The sequence below is a fragment of the Vidua macroura genome, chromosome 3 (assembly GCF_024509145.1).
Source record: "Vidua macroura isolate BioBank_ID:100142 chromosome 3, ASM2450914v1, whole genome shotgun sequence".
Taxonomy (NCBI): Eukaryota; Metazoa; Chordata; class Aves; order Passeriformes; family Viduidae; genus Vidua; species Vidua macroura.
Window position 1 is genome coordinate 13121586 of NC_071573.1, and position 12898 is coordinate 13134483.

Below are 12898 nucleotides of genomic sequence, written 5' to 3' on the forward strand. Positions count from 1 at the left end.
AATAAATGTTAAACTGGCTTTCATCATCCCTGCAATGGAGAAGGGAATAGTGATTTCACTATTTTTGGCAGAGGAGTGGGCAAGCAGCCACCTTGAAATGGTCCTCAGTCTCAGCATAACCTCTTCCAGGCCATAAAACAGTCACTAGTATTTTAGAATAAGATAGGAATCGAAAATAAGATGGAAACCTGCCATTTCATTGCACATGATGCAGAAATAGATGCAGAAATTCAAAATTAGATAATGAAGTTGTGGAGCATTTTTAAACCATTACTTCAGCAGATGGAAAAAGGCCAAGATTTGGGTCTTCTGCTCTGTCAGCAGAGGATACCAAGACTGTTAGTGGAATGAAAGGATGTGCAATTGCTGTGCTTTATTTTTCCTGTGTGTGTGAGCACACCTACAAGATTATGTCCTCAGGGGATTAAAAGGAGACTATTTAAGCATCTCATTCTGCATTCAATATCTAATTATTTTGCTTGGCCAAGTTAGCAGAGCCACTGTGCATATGCAAAACAGAACTTTTATCACTCCGGTGTATTTTTCAGAGAATAGTTGGTTCTTTAAATACCAAGATGGGCTTTTAGTAAACACACAAAGAGCACACTGAAAAGTTACAGCTTCCTTGAGTCTAAGTTAAATGAAAGGTAACCCTTTGCATTTACTTCATATTCAAAGTGCCTTAGAGTTCCAATAGCTCTTATGTGGTGAATATATCAACCAATTTAATATATGATAGCAAGAATCATCTCTAAGACTTCTGGAATAGGAAAATTTTCACCTTCCTGCAACCTCATGCAAGTTCCTGCACCTCTTATTAAAATGGATCATTCCCCATTATGTTACAGCAGAGCAACACAAAATAACTCAAAATAAAATACAATATTCTTTTGTTAATAAGTTGCATTATCTTGGTGTCATTTAGGGAGGACAAGAAGATACAAATCCCATCAATAAAAAACTATACTTTGTGTTGGAATAATTTGCCATAGACTACTTCCTTCAACCACAGGGATCCATTTCCTTGGATTTGTACTCAGGACTAAGAATACCCCCAGAGGATAGTAAGAAAGGAAATACTCTGATTGGGAAGTGTCTGCATAACAATATGCAAAGTGCCATCTTTTATTTTCAAAAACATGAGAGGAAAAAAGAACACCAAAGAAATAAATGACAAATAAGGTTGTTACTGTCCAGAAAATGAAAACCTATCAGTTGAGTAAATAAATAAGACTTTCAACTGGTGAAAATGAAAGTCAGCCCTCAACACAGTAAGTTCTTCAAATGCATATTGAGCCACACACCCCAGCTGACAAAACTCTTCCCTGAAATTACAGTGAGCTTGCTCTTAGGAAAAGCAAAGCAAAAATGTCTATGACAAACCCTGGCAATCTGCTCTGCACATGAACAGAAAGGGATTGTTAGTTTCTTTAGTCAGGAAATTTTTAGCAGCTTATCTAATTGTGCTGCCACTAATTGGGAAAACCACTAATATGGAGAAACACAAAAAACTGAAAATGTGTTACAGTTCTTTCAGAGGTCTCTTGTGTACCTCAAAACATTTGTGTCCTGTTAGTGGTTACTGTATCTTACCAGGAAGGCACAAGATTTAAATAAAAAGGAAGAAAGCACACTGGACATTTCTGTTATGTAGGAACTGTAGGACATGCAGTTTGGTGTTACATTCTTCTCTGAAGTAATATTCTCTTTTCAAAAAAGACTGGGCCTGTTGGTAACGAGGCATAATTTTTACAATTAATTCCTAACGCCTCTAGTAAAATCTGTGAGTGTTTGTAGCATGTGGCACTGCAGAGCAATCTATTTCACACACCCACCACTCATATTCCCAACCATAATTACCAAGTCTAAATGTAACCTATTGAAATGTACTGTCTAACTAGAGTAAAATAAGAAAAATGGTAGGACTGGCAATATTTATTCTGGACATTTTGAAAGATGCAGTGTGGTGTCTCCAATTTTAAAGGGCTGGCTGAACTCCTTTACCAATTACCCTCAGAGGGGAAACCAATCCATTACTTATAGACTCCCAGGCTTCCCCTATGAGCAGGGATACAGCTACCAGTGTTGGCTTCCAACTGATGAAGGGAAACACCCCTGAGCCTTAGCAATGAGATAAATGGCCCAGGAAAGCCTAAGGACAGGCTCTCTCCACACTAAACTTCACTGTCTTGTGCCTTGAAACAGTCAGGACAATGACCTGCACTGTTTTCCCAAAACTAAACAGCCACCACAAGATGGTGACAGTCTATTGGCAGAGGGAATTTCACTGAACACACATGGCCAAACCCAGACACTTTTGAAGGCGACGTCCAGGCCTTTTATTTCTCAAGTGAACAATTAAAAGCATACAGAAACCAATCTCAGGAATGAAACTAACACCAGCTGCATCTCATGTATGATTTGTTAGCTTCTACACATCCTTGTATCAAGGATCAGCATCTAACAGTACTTCCTGAAAGAAAACTCATCTGCAGGAGGCAGGAAGGCAAACACCATGGTTTAGTTTCTTTTTACTTAAGACATATTATACAGTGGAGTGCAAGGCATAAAGGTCTGTGAAAAAAATCTCTCTCTGCTTAGTACCAGAAGAATTATGTCTAAGTGGATCCAAAGGGGAATAGTAAAGAATAACAGGTCCTTGGGAGGCAGATACAGATATATAAGCAGTCTGTTGCTCAAGCTTTCAAGACAGTGATGTTATCCTGTAACCACAAAGGTCCAGAAATCCATAGCGGTCTGAGGAAGAAATCTTGTTTACTTAGGTTTTCCAGACTGTCCTGTAAAGCATCTTCAGAAGCTTAGTCATCAATTGGAAAAACCTCTGTTATTTAAGGCTCACAAAAAGCAACTGACAGACAAAACTCCCACCCCACTCTTGATTCCAGAGTAAAATACTCTATCATTTAGGCAGCAGGAACAAAAAAAAAAAAAAAAAAAAAAAAAAAGTGGATGAGAAGCAGAAGGAAGAACAACGTGGGATGGGAGAAGCCTGACTGAAATCTTGTCTTTACCTCTCCTATTTCTTACCTGATTTTTTTGAGTATCTTAACCATGAAAATCCTTTCCTTCTGGAAAATTTAATGGGCACTTTAATTCACTATGATCAAGCGAGGGGGGCCAGAGGTCACAAGCTAGTCTGAGATATGCTCTGTACATGCAGCTGCAAAATATACCACCAGCTGAAAAAAAATCAATGAAGATCCGCCAGTTCACGAATTTATGTTTAAAAGCCATATAAAACAATGTGCAGCACAGGAACAGACAAAGACTGAAGCAAAGGTCCAGTGTCTCAGTGAATTTGCTAAATACCAATTTGCTGAAAAAAAAATACCTCCAATTAGCTCTCTGCAGCAAGCTTCAGCCTTGAAAAGACCAAGTGCTCTATCTGTCATGCAGTCCAGTACCCAATTACAAATCAAATCTAAGCTACTGCATTCCTACAACTAGGTTTTTAATTTTCAAAGATTTCAATGCCATGATGTTTCAATACATAATTACTCCTCATAAATTACAACAAATTTCTGCAAAACAGTAGAGCTGAAACTACAAATTTATAATTTGTTCTTTCATAAATCTTTTATACTATTAACCAGTCGAACGGATAATCAGTTTTGACATTTAAAAAAATTCTGTTATAGTTCTAATCCAAAAGCAGTATCTACTAGAAAACAGTCAGATACTTTAAATGCTTTGAAAATACAAGCATATATTCATATTCTCTTGCAATAGGAAATAAGAGGTTTTGTGGGCTAATATTTTCATCCTCTTATTTCAAAACTATTTCCAAATAAAGATAACAAAACAGAGGAAAGAAACATATAAAAGATGCTGGGAGTGCAGTAATCTCTAGGTTGGTTTTGTTTTTCAAGACCAGTCATCTGAAAACAGACAAGATGTGTTCTTTCTCAGATGGTAAGATGCTTTAAGGACTTTGGAGAAAGAAGAAGCTGGGGTAGCACTGCAGTTCCCTGAGAACCACCCTCCTGGACTAAACTCAGTTCTCACTACTCTACTTGCCCAGTAAGGACTCAATATTCACTTACTGGACTCCTATACCACACCAAAATTTATGAAGATGAGATCTCAAAAACTGATACTTGAAAGCCCTAATATTCCTACAGAAGCATGAAGCCTACAGTTAAACATTGTGAAGGAATAGTCTCAAAAACCTGCTCTCTTTGATCAAAAAACCTCTCTTGAGCTGCAGAGAACAGCACTGAATCAGAACTGAAACATTCCAGAAGTTACTAACCACTTTAGAAAGGTACAAAACCCATACAAGAGATTCTTTTTGGTATAAGTAAAGAAGAAAAAAATGAAGATTGCCTAGTGTCAGAAGGTCACCACACTCAGCTGGGCTGAAATCCTCACCTTTAACTCAGGAACATTCATCATCAGTCACCGACTTCTGAATTGCTTCAGTACTTGAAGACAGTGATTTAAACACTTCTCTCCAAACAAGTACATGACATGTCACGTTCCAAAGGCTGTTTTTTCTAAACTTTTATTCAATTGTCAAACACAGGACTTTTCTTGACAAAATAGCAGTGTCCATTCTGAACATGGTCACAGGAATTGAGCTTGACCACTACCAAGAGAAGCTGGTGTTGGAAGGGTTGTGGCAGAAGAAGTGGTACTACTTCATGTCTATTTAATTGACTTCTTAATGCAGAACTATTTCAGAGCAAGGGGGAGAAACTGGAACATGAACATTTTTGCTAAGTGAAAACTGACAGGTGGGAACTGACTGGAGACACCTCAGTAGTTAGTTATGAGAGAATTCTGAATTTTTCCAAGGGTATTTTGGGTCAGCATCTAAGTTACAAAATCAGGAAAACCCCCAGACAACAGCCAAAAGAACAATGAAGTTCCTAAATCAGAAGGAAAACAAGATGAAGTGTATAGCTGAAGTGTCAAAATAATCAAGTCAATGCTGAGCTGAAATACACAGAAGAGCCTCGAAAGATAATAGTAAGAAATGTAAACAAAAATAACTTGTGTTGCTTCAGATGCAAGACCTGAGTCCTTCCTCTTTTTTTCAGCAGAAGAGTAAAAAAATACTTTGAAACCTTGCCATGCCTATCACCGTTGACTCAAGGGCATCACACATCAATCTGTATCATAAAAAACAGGCTAACATCTCCCACAAAGAAAACAGTATCTGTGTTATCAGGAGAGAGAAAAAAAAAAGGAATAAAAACTAAGGAAGAAAGAAGGAATATGGCTATCCACTTCTTGCTTATGCTAAGCCAACCAGTTCATCTTAATTTATGCATACTATTGCATCTCCCAAGAGACACAGCTTTGCTCTATTGTTCTACAATTTAACTGAAAAATCACCAGACCTCATAAAGGGAAGTTTGTGGAGGTTGTTGAAGAAAAAAACTAGAATACATCACCCTATAGAATACATGTGCTACCTCATTTCAATTAATTTCCTGCATCTTAGGGAAAATTCAGAACAACTACAAGGGAAAACAGTCTTCATGGGCAACTGATCTTTTGGATTTCATGAGACCATTTTAGCCTAAATAGATTTTAAAGTTTAGACATGATACGAGTAAAACCATACTATTTTAATGAAAAAAATACAGCATATAGAATGATTTTAGCATACACAAAAATCCAAATTCTACAAATTCATAAAAATACATGAGGAAAAAGAAAACATACGCTTAAGAGAACCTGCTTCTTTTGCAGTTGTGATGTTCTGGGTGTACCACATTACTCATAGCTGTATAGCAGGATAATAATTGAAGGATCAGGACTGCAAATTGTTGAATTTATACCACTGTTTTTACAAGATAGCTTGGCAACTTCCCCTGAAGTATGAGTATCTTTAAAATATGACATACATTTGTACTGCCTAAAGTCTATTCCTATGCAATGGAAGTGACTTCAGCGGTAATGAACAGAGTGACCTCTGATCAACCAAATTTGCCCTACTCTCAGAATACCACATAAATCAGTTACTGAGGAGTTGCCAAAGTCTTACTAAGTCCTTGAAAGCTCTTCCTAGATGGAAGTAACAGAATTAAATTTAGGATGTTTTTGGACACCAGTGTCCAAACTCCAAATACTATCTAGTCATGTAATGTTCACACCAAAACAGGTGGGTTTATTACTGACGTCTATAAAATGTTGAGTATTATGGATAAATCAAGGCCTTTTCTAATCAACCTACATTATTCACTTCACTCATGTGAGAAATCCTGCATGAAATTTTATCTTCAAACTGGAGATGCAATGTAGCTATAACAAAGTTATTTGTAAATGCCAGCTTTCACCCAACATGGAAGAATTCCTTGAGTTTCCTATAACTGACAAATGTTAAGTCTGACAACCTTTATTTGCTTCTTCTCAAACAGCAACTCTTTGCCACCACTGACAGCTTAAACAGCTACTTCCCCATCCTTACTGTGTTGCGCTGGAGATTTATTTTTGGCCGGGTCTGTTTCCCAAACCCATTCACGTCATGTCCACAGAGACACGCGTACCAATGCAATGGCAGGATGTGAGGGAGAAACGCCATCAGACCACGGCAAACGCTGCATCTGAATCACGCTGTGCACGAGGCATCTCTGCCCCTCACCTGTGTGCAAAGGCAGCCCAGACTGATTTGTTTCCCAGGGTTCACCGTAGCAACTCAAGTGGCAGTTGCAGCACAATTATAAAAACAGACCACAATGAGACCTCAACCATGGTAATAACCAGGCCAAGAAATGTTTCAGGATTTTTTTGCTGCTCTCTGTGGGTACCTCGTAATTAGCTGGTTATTTGCAGTGGAGCTGCAAATGTATCATAAATCTTTAAGTAAAATGTTCACGTTGCACAATTTCCTTCTTTCACAAGAGAAGGGGTTTGATTTTGAACATGTGAGGGTTAATACAGTTCAGCAGCTTGAAAATTCTGTTATTGCTAGGTGCTGTCAGCAATGTGAATGGTCAGAACACAGGTGAAAACTCCCCCATCTTTGTATCTCTCAGTGGATCCAAATGAATACAGAAACACATTCAAGATACATAGACACAATTGCAAGAACAACTGAAGGTGAAGCAGTGTTTTCAGAAAAAGGGAAGAGCTTGAAAGGAAAGACCATACATAAATACTAGAAAATATATATTTAAGGAAGTTATAATGGAGAGATTTAACCTAATTAGTTTATTATTCTAGAATCAAACAATTTCACTGAGGCAGCATAACTTTTGAGATACAGGGAAAATCACATACAAGCACCATACAACTCACAGTACTTCAAACATAGTATTTACCATTAAAATAATGCACATGCAAAATATGCAGTTTTGTCTGTTACTAAGAAACTAACAAATGTACTTAGACACTTTGCAAAAATAATGAGAAAAAATGTAATGTAAATTAAGTTGAAAATGGAAGTGTTTAAAACAATGATTTTACTGTTTTCTGCTTTCTCTATAAAAGATTTTTCAACATTGAATTTCAAACAGTGCCTTGTAACTCCTAAAATATGCTGTTCTGGAAAATTATTAAGATATTCCAGTTACATTCCTATTGTTCAAACTCAATCTAATAAATTGCATTTTGATTTTCCAAAAACATACACAGGAGTACATTTTTGTACATTTGAATTCTGACTTGCTTGGCATTGCAAGTATTTTTTACAAAACAAGTTTTCCGATATATTTAAAATACAGCAGCATTCACAGCAAGAAGCTATGCTACACCAATGAAAACATACTGCATTGGTAGCCTTCATAGATCAAAGTGACTGAATAAAATTATTTGAAATACAGCTCCTTCCAGAGGCTATTAAAATTGTGTGCTTCTTTTTTTTTTTTTTTTTTTTTTTTTTGTCTGGAAAAACTGGGAGGAAAAGACTTTACAGAGTTCTCCCTCCTTTCCAATTGGCCAGGAAAAAATTGCCTCTCTGATTTAAGCAGGAAAAAAATTCTGTTGATACCCCCTTATGAAATCAGAACAGGATTATTTTTAAGTGTTTTCATTAATTACATGGTAACCTGCATTCTTTGGGTGGTGAATAAAAGAGGAAAAGCATTTATTTCCCATAGAAACAATTGCCTGTCAAACAAAGCATAAAAAGACAAAAGGCAGAAACACTGTTTCAGCTTGAATGCTTTAATGTCACCATTTGTCATGCAGCACTTCCTCAGAAAACAGTACAGTTTTTAAACCCCCAAGTACAGTTAACTCTGCTCCTCTTTACACCCTGCACTTTCTCCCTTGGTACAGGATTAAAATGTGCCCGGCCTGACGATGAAACAGCAGAGCCATCGCACATTGTTATGCAACTCACTGTCTGCAAGGGTGGCTCGTAGCTCCTTCTTTATTCAGCAAGTGCCAAGTGCATGTTTAATCAATGTCACAGCTCACCACAGTGTGCAACTAAAGCCACTGTCATTCCTCTCTTCAGATTTGCCTGGCTGAGTTATGCAATGCTCCGAAGAATACCTTGGAATTCTTTCCAGAGGCTCTGAATGCAGGTGGGTGACGGCGTTCAAACTACTGCCAGCAAAGCAGACCTCTTTTCATCCTTTCTCAGGCTGGACTAAAATTACATAGTGTGACTGCACGTAGTTCACTGCATTTGGAATTACAGCATGTCAACGTGAGAAAGCCTCTTCAGAGGGCTGCCACAAAGAGTCAGTCAAAGGCTGGGTGTTTCTGAAGTCTTAATAAATAAGTATAACTGAATACAACCAGAAGCTGTTTGTATTTTTTTTTTTTGAAGACAAAACAGAACAGCATACATTTTGTTGCTCTGCATCAGCTAAGGAAAAAAAAAAGCCTCAATTTTAATGAGAATTAGTCAACAGTGAGGATCATTATGAGAAAGAGCTTTACTGTTTTTTCAACTACACTTGCTTTAGTGGATTACTGAGAAAGAACACCAGTCATTTGGAAGATTCTGCAACATTATTATCTTCACCGATAAACTTCTTCATCAAGAAACTGTACGTGCTCCTATCTGGTCTGTCTGAGAGAGGAGAGCAGCCCCTTCATGAAGATAAAAGCCTGGCTTGCCACCGAATCAACGAGTAAGAAGCATGTCTGATGACATTTTATTCCTGATGCAATGTAGGGTAAGAAATACCTTTTTCTTTTAACCTTTCTGTAAGATATGTTCTGAGCTGATGACGTTAATTAGACTCACAGCAGAAATACATTAATCTATAATGATGAAAGCTGTTTGCCAGGAGAGAAAGATGCTATTGCACTATAAAATGATTGTATATCTTCAGTAAATTGGAGTGATCTGAACTAGTAGAAATCCCCATCAAATTTCTGATCAATAAAGCTAAAACAGCATAGCAGAATACATTCAAGATGAACATCCCAGTCACCAATGAACATAATTTTACAGGGAATATGTTTCTAGAAGATATTTGACTGCAAATTAAGAGTACAAGAGCAGCTAAGTAATAGAAATGATCTGTCAACCTCACTTCTGCAACCAAAAAAAGATAACAAATCATACATGCATCTATAAACGTCTACTTGAATTCTTAAACTGCATAGAATGTTGCTACTATAAAAGTACTACCATCCTGTGGCATACTGCAATAATCAGCATATATAACAACCACCTTTATATTTGAAGAGACAGACATTTTCTGATAAATGTTTACTGTTGCATGGATGTCCAAAAGCTGATCTGTTAAACGTGAAAAAGGATAAGATCTCACTTGCAATTGCCTGCTTGGGGCTCACTGGTGAAAAACAACTGTGATACTGTATTAAGGAGGCTATTTTCCATATTTGAAAATAGCAGGCATGAATATTTTCAACTGTTTTTTTTTAAGTGGCAGTTAAATATTTAAGAAAAGCTAAAAATGCATATAACCTCCCCAGGCATTTCAGAGTATTTGAAAATGCTCACATACCTGCTTTCACTAGTATCATCTTTTATAAACAAATAAGCTGGCTTAAGATAAATTTTAAATGTCTTTTGTAATAAAGCATACTAACTGGCTTGGAGCACCAAGCTATTTTTCACTCCTATCAAATCTGTACCTACAGAACATTTATTTTTAACATGAACATGTTCATACAAAAAGGAAACAAAAGACAAATACAACTCAATAAATGCAGCATTAAGAAATGGTGTATGAAGAACTACAGAATTGTTTTTAAAAAGATCAAAGCTTGCATGTTTGTCAGACCAGATTTACCATTTGTTTTCTTTTTTCTAGCTAGCTGCCAGAATACTGGTGAAGGTATTTGCAGGAAAAATGGGGACCTCTGCCATCACAACACTAGAAGATGTAAAAAGGCAAGAGGAGAAAGAGGAAAAAGAAGAATCTATTTTAGCACTGCTTGGGATTATTGGAACTGTGCTCAATTTATTTGTTATTGTTTTTGTGTACATCTACACTACACTTTGATGACATTTTTGAAAATCAATTGTACAGCACAAAGTGTAAAGACCTGCAATGGTAAGGATGATTTCTAAATTTAAAGCAAAAAAGCACCACCACTCTCTGAAAAGAGTATCAAAAACATTCCAGAGTGAAGTGTCTGGCTAAGGGTGCTGCATCAATGACTGCAAAGTGTACCTATGAGCCCAGCTAGGGTGCTAAATTACATAAATGAAGGCAGACCAAATACAACATTTCGTTGGTAACAGATGAAATGGGAATAGCAGGATCAGAGATAGCACTGTTTTACTGCCAGCAAACATGCAAGACAGAAACGTAGGCAAACACTGAAAATAATCAGAACACAGAAAGAGATAAACTAAATCTATGAGTAACTATAAGCAAGTCCCATGCTTTCTATGGTTTTGTGCAGTATGTCTCTTCATAGCTGAGACCAGAAAACAGGCAAAAGGATTTTTTATTTTTAGGCCACCATAATTTAGGCTTATAACTTACACTAATGTATAATAAGTGTGGAAACAGGAACGCTATTATACTAGAAGTTGTAATATTATAAATAAAATTTTAACTATTGACTATATTCTGCAGCATTTTTGTTAGTCTTGTGGAAAGCTGAAAAAGGTTAGATTTTCTTGCCTTTACTAAATCTGTATTTGAAATCATCATGCTATACTGATAATGTGCTTTTCTAATTAAAAATACTTTAAAGTGGTGTGAACAAATAAAGAATAATTTTAGTACTTATTTTAAGACATATTAATAATTCCAATGACACACTAATACATATTCTCTAAATGAAAAAAAATCTTAAATTACATTTTATATATCACCATTTTTAGAATGTGTTTTAACAGAAGCCAAATACAATTCTCATGTTTTCACCCCGATGCTTATTTTCAAGTAAAACGTATCATGCAAGGATTCACAGTGTTGCATGGAAAACCTTTGGCCAGAAGACTGTACTCTCCCTTTCTGGACCAAGTCCTGAAGAAATTTTCCCTTTTTGCACTGTCTGTGATTAAGGCCCAGAATTGCAACTCTTCAGCATACTTCACAGAACATACCATTTGGCTACTGAAATTAATGAAACTAATTCCACATATTTAATTAAATCTACATATGCCTTTAAACTAGATCCAAAGTTGCAGTCAGTCTGAGACCATAGAAGTTTTTGTATACATGAATGTATCTCACATGTACCTTATAATGAAAATTACTTTTGAGAGCTTACGATTAAAAACTCATTAAACAAATAACTTGGAAAAAGTAAAAATAAACTGATTTTAATAAATACTTTTCTTACTATTTTCTTACCTGTACCATAGAGGAACAACAGAGCAGCTGCATTTCTGAATATCAGCTCAATTTCCTCTAGGCTACAAAACTACATCCAGTCCCTCCATAAAATGACATGTGAAGAAATACATCCCTTATATAGGTGATAGCTTGTTAGTGTATAGAATTTGGTAACTGCTAAACCAACTGAGCCTTTGATAGTCACTTTGAAACCAGAACATGCATAGAATAAGGTCAGGGACCTAGAAGAGAATGAATTTGGCAATAATATTTCAGTCAGTTGCACACTGTAACACTGACTTATGGACAAATGAGGTGGAAGATGGTATATTCTGGTTTTGCAACTCTGAGTCAATACAGGCTCAACTAGAAAAAATGATAAACAGGGCTGAGGCTGCACTGGAAGGAAGCACATGCAGACGAGAAAATTTATTCACCAGCCACAGTCTTCAGCAAGTCTCTATTAAATGCATACTTATTTTCAGTATATGAAGCACCAAAGCATTCTGTAAAACTAAGCTACATTCTAAAGGAATTATGCAGGTTACTAATGTTTATTTAAGACTACAGAACAGATATTGCCATTATTATTTTTTCAATGTACTTCTTATGCCTACATACTTATGGATATTATTGCATTTAATCTCATAATACCAGGATATTTGAGATGGGTCTCTGAAGTGAAAGATTACAAGAATCTGAAAAGTGAAATTCAGGTAGAAATTACTGCTGTATATTTTGATCCTGAAGTTATTTACAACTTGTCAATTCTGTGAAATAAATAAAGAGTTTTATTTCGTATCATTTCAGTGCATAGCTCTCTTCTCAAAATCGTGATTCAACTAGTACAACAGCATTACAGTGAAATACTGCACTTTTTTTTTGTAAGCTCTTCAAGAGCAAAACAGACAAAAACCAATCTCAAAATTATAACTCTATGTGGCAAAGGGTCAGTATGATTCTTTTACCAATGAAGGAGTTCATTAACATTAATGAAGGCTAGAAGAATTTTTAATTTCAGTAATTATATGCTGTCTATCTAAACTGCCATTGTACTTCTGATTTCATTTATAGCAAAGGCTTTGATCCTTAGAGGGAAGTCACAAGGTAACATCACTAGATTACCTCAGCATACAGGTTACATTTTGTTTTAAAACAGTAATCTCATGTTCTTTCTTAACAGGTAATACCTGCAGGCTATACTC

The 12898-nt window shown here is 36.3% G+C and overlaps 1 protein-coding gene and 1 long non-coding RNA gene across 7 annotated transcripts in view; one reads left to right on the forward strand and one right to left on the reverse strand.

Moving 5' to 3' along the window:
- The window catches only part of BIRC6 (baculoviral IAP repeat containing 6), a 173445-nt gene that overhangs the window by 31937 nt on the left and 128610 nt on the right, over window positions 1-12898 (reverse strand). The window lies entirely within an intron of this gene.
- Window positions 8287-12497, forward strand: LOC128804467 (uncharacterized). Its single transcript, XR_008436087.1, has 2 exons — window positions 8287-9101; window positions 10212-12497. It is a non-coding gene; the product is annotated as an uncharacterized LOC128804467 (long non-coding RNA).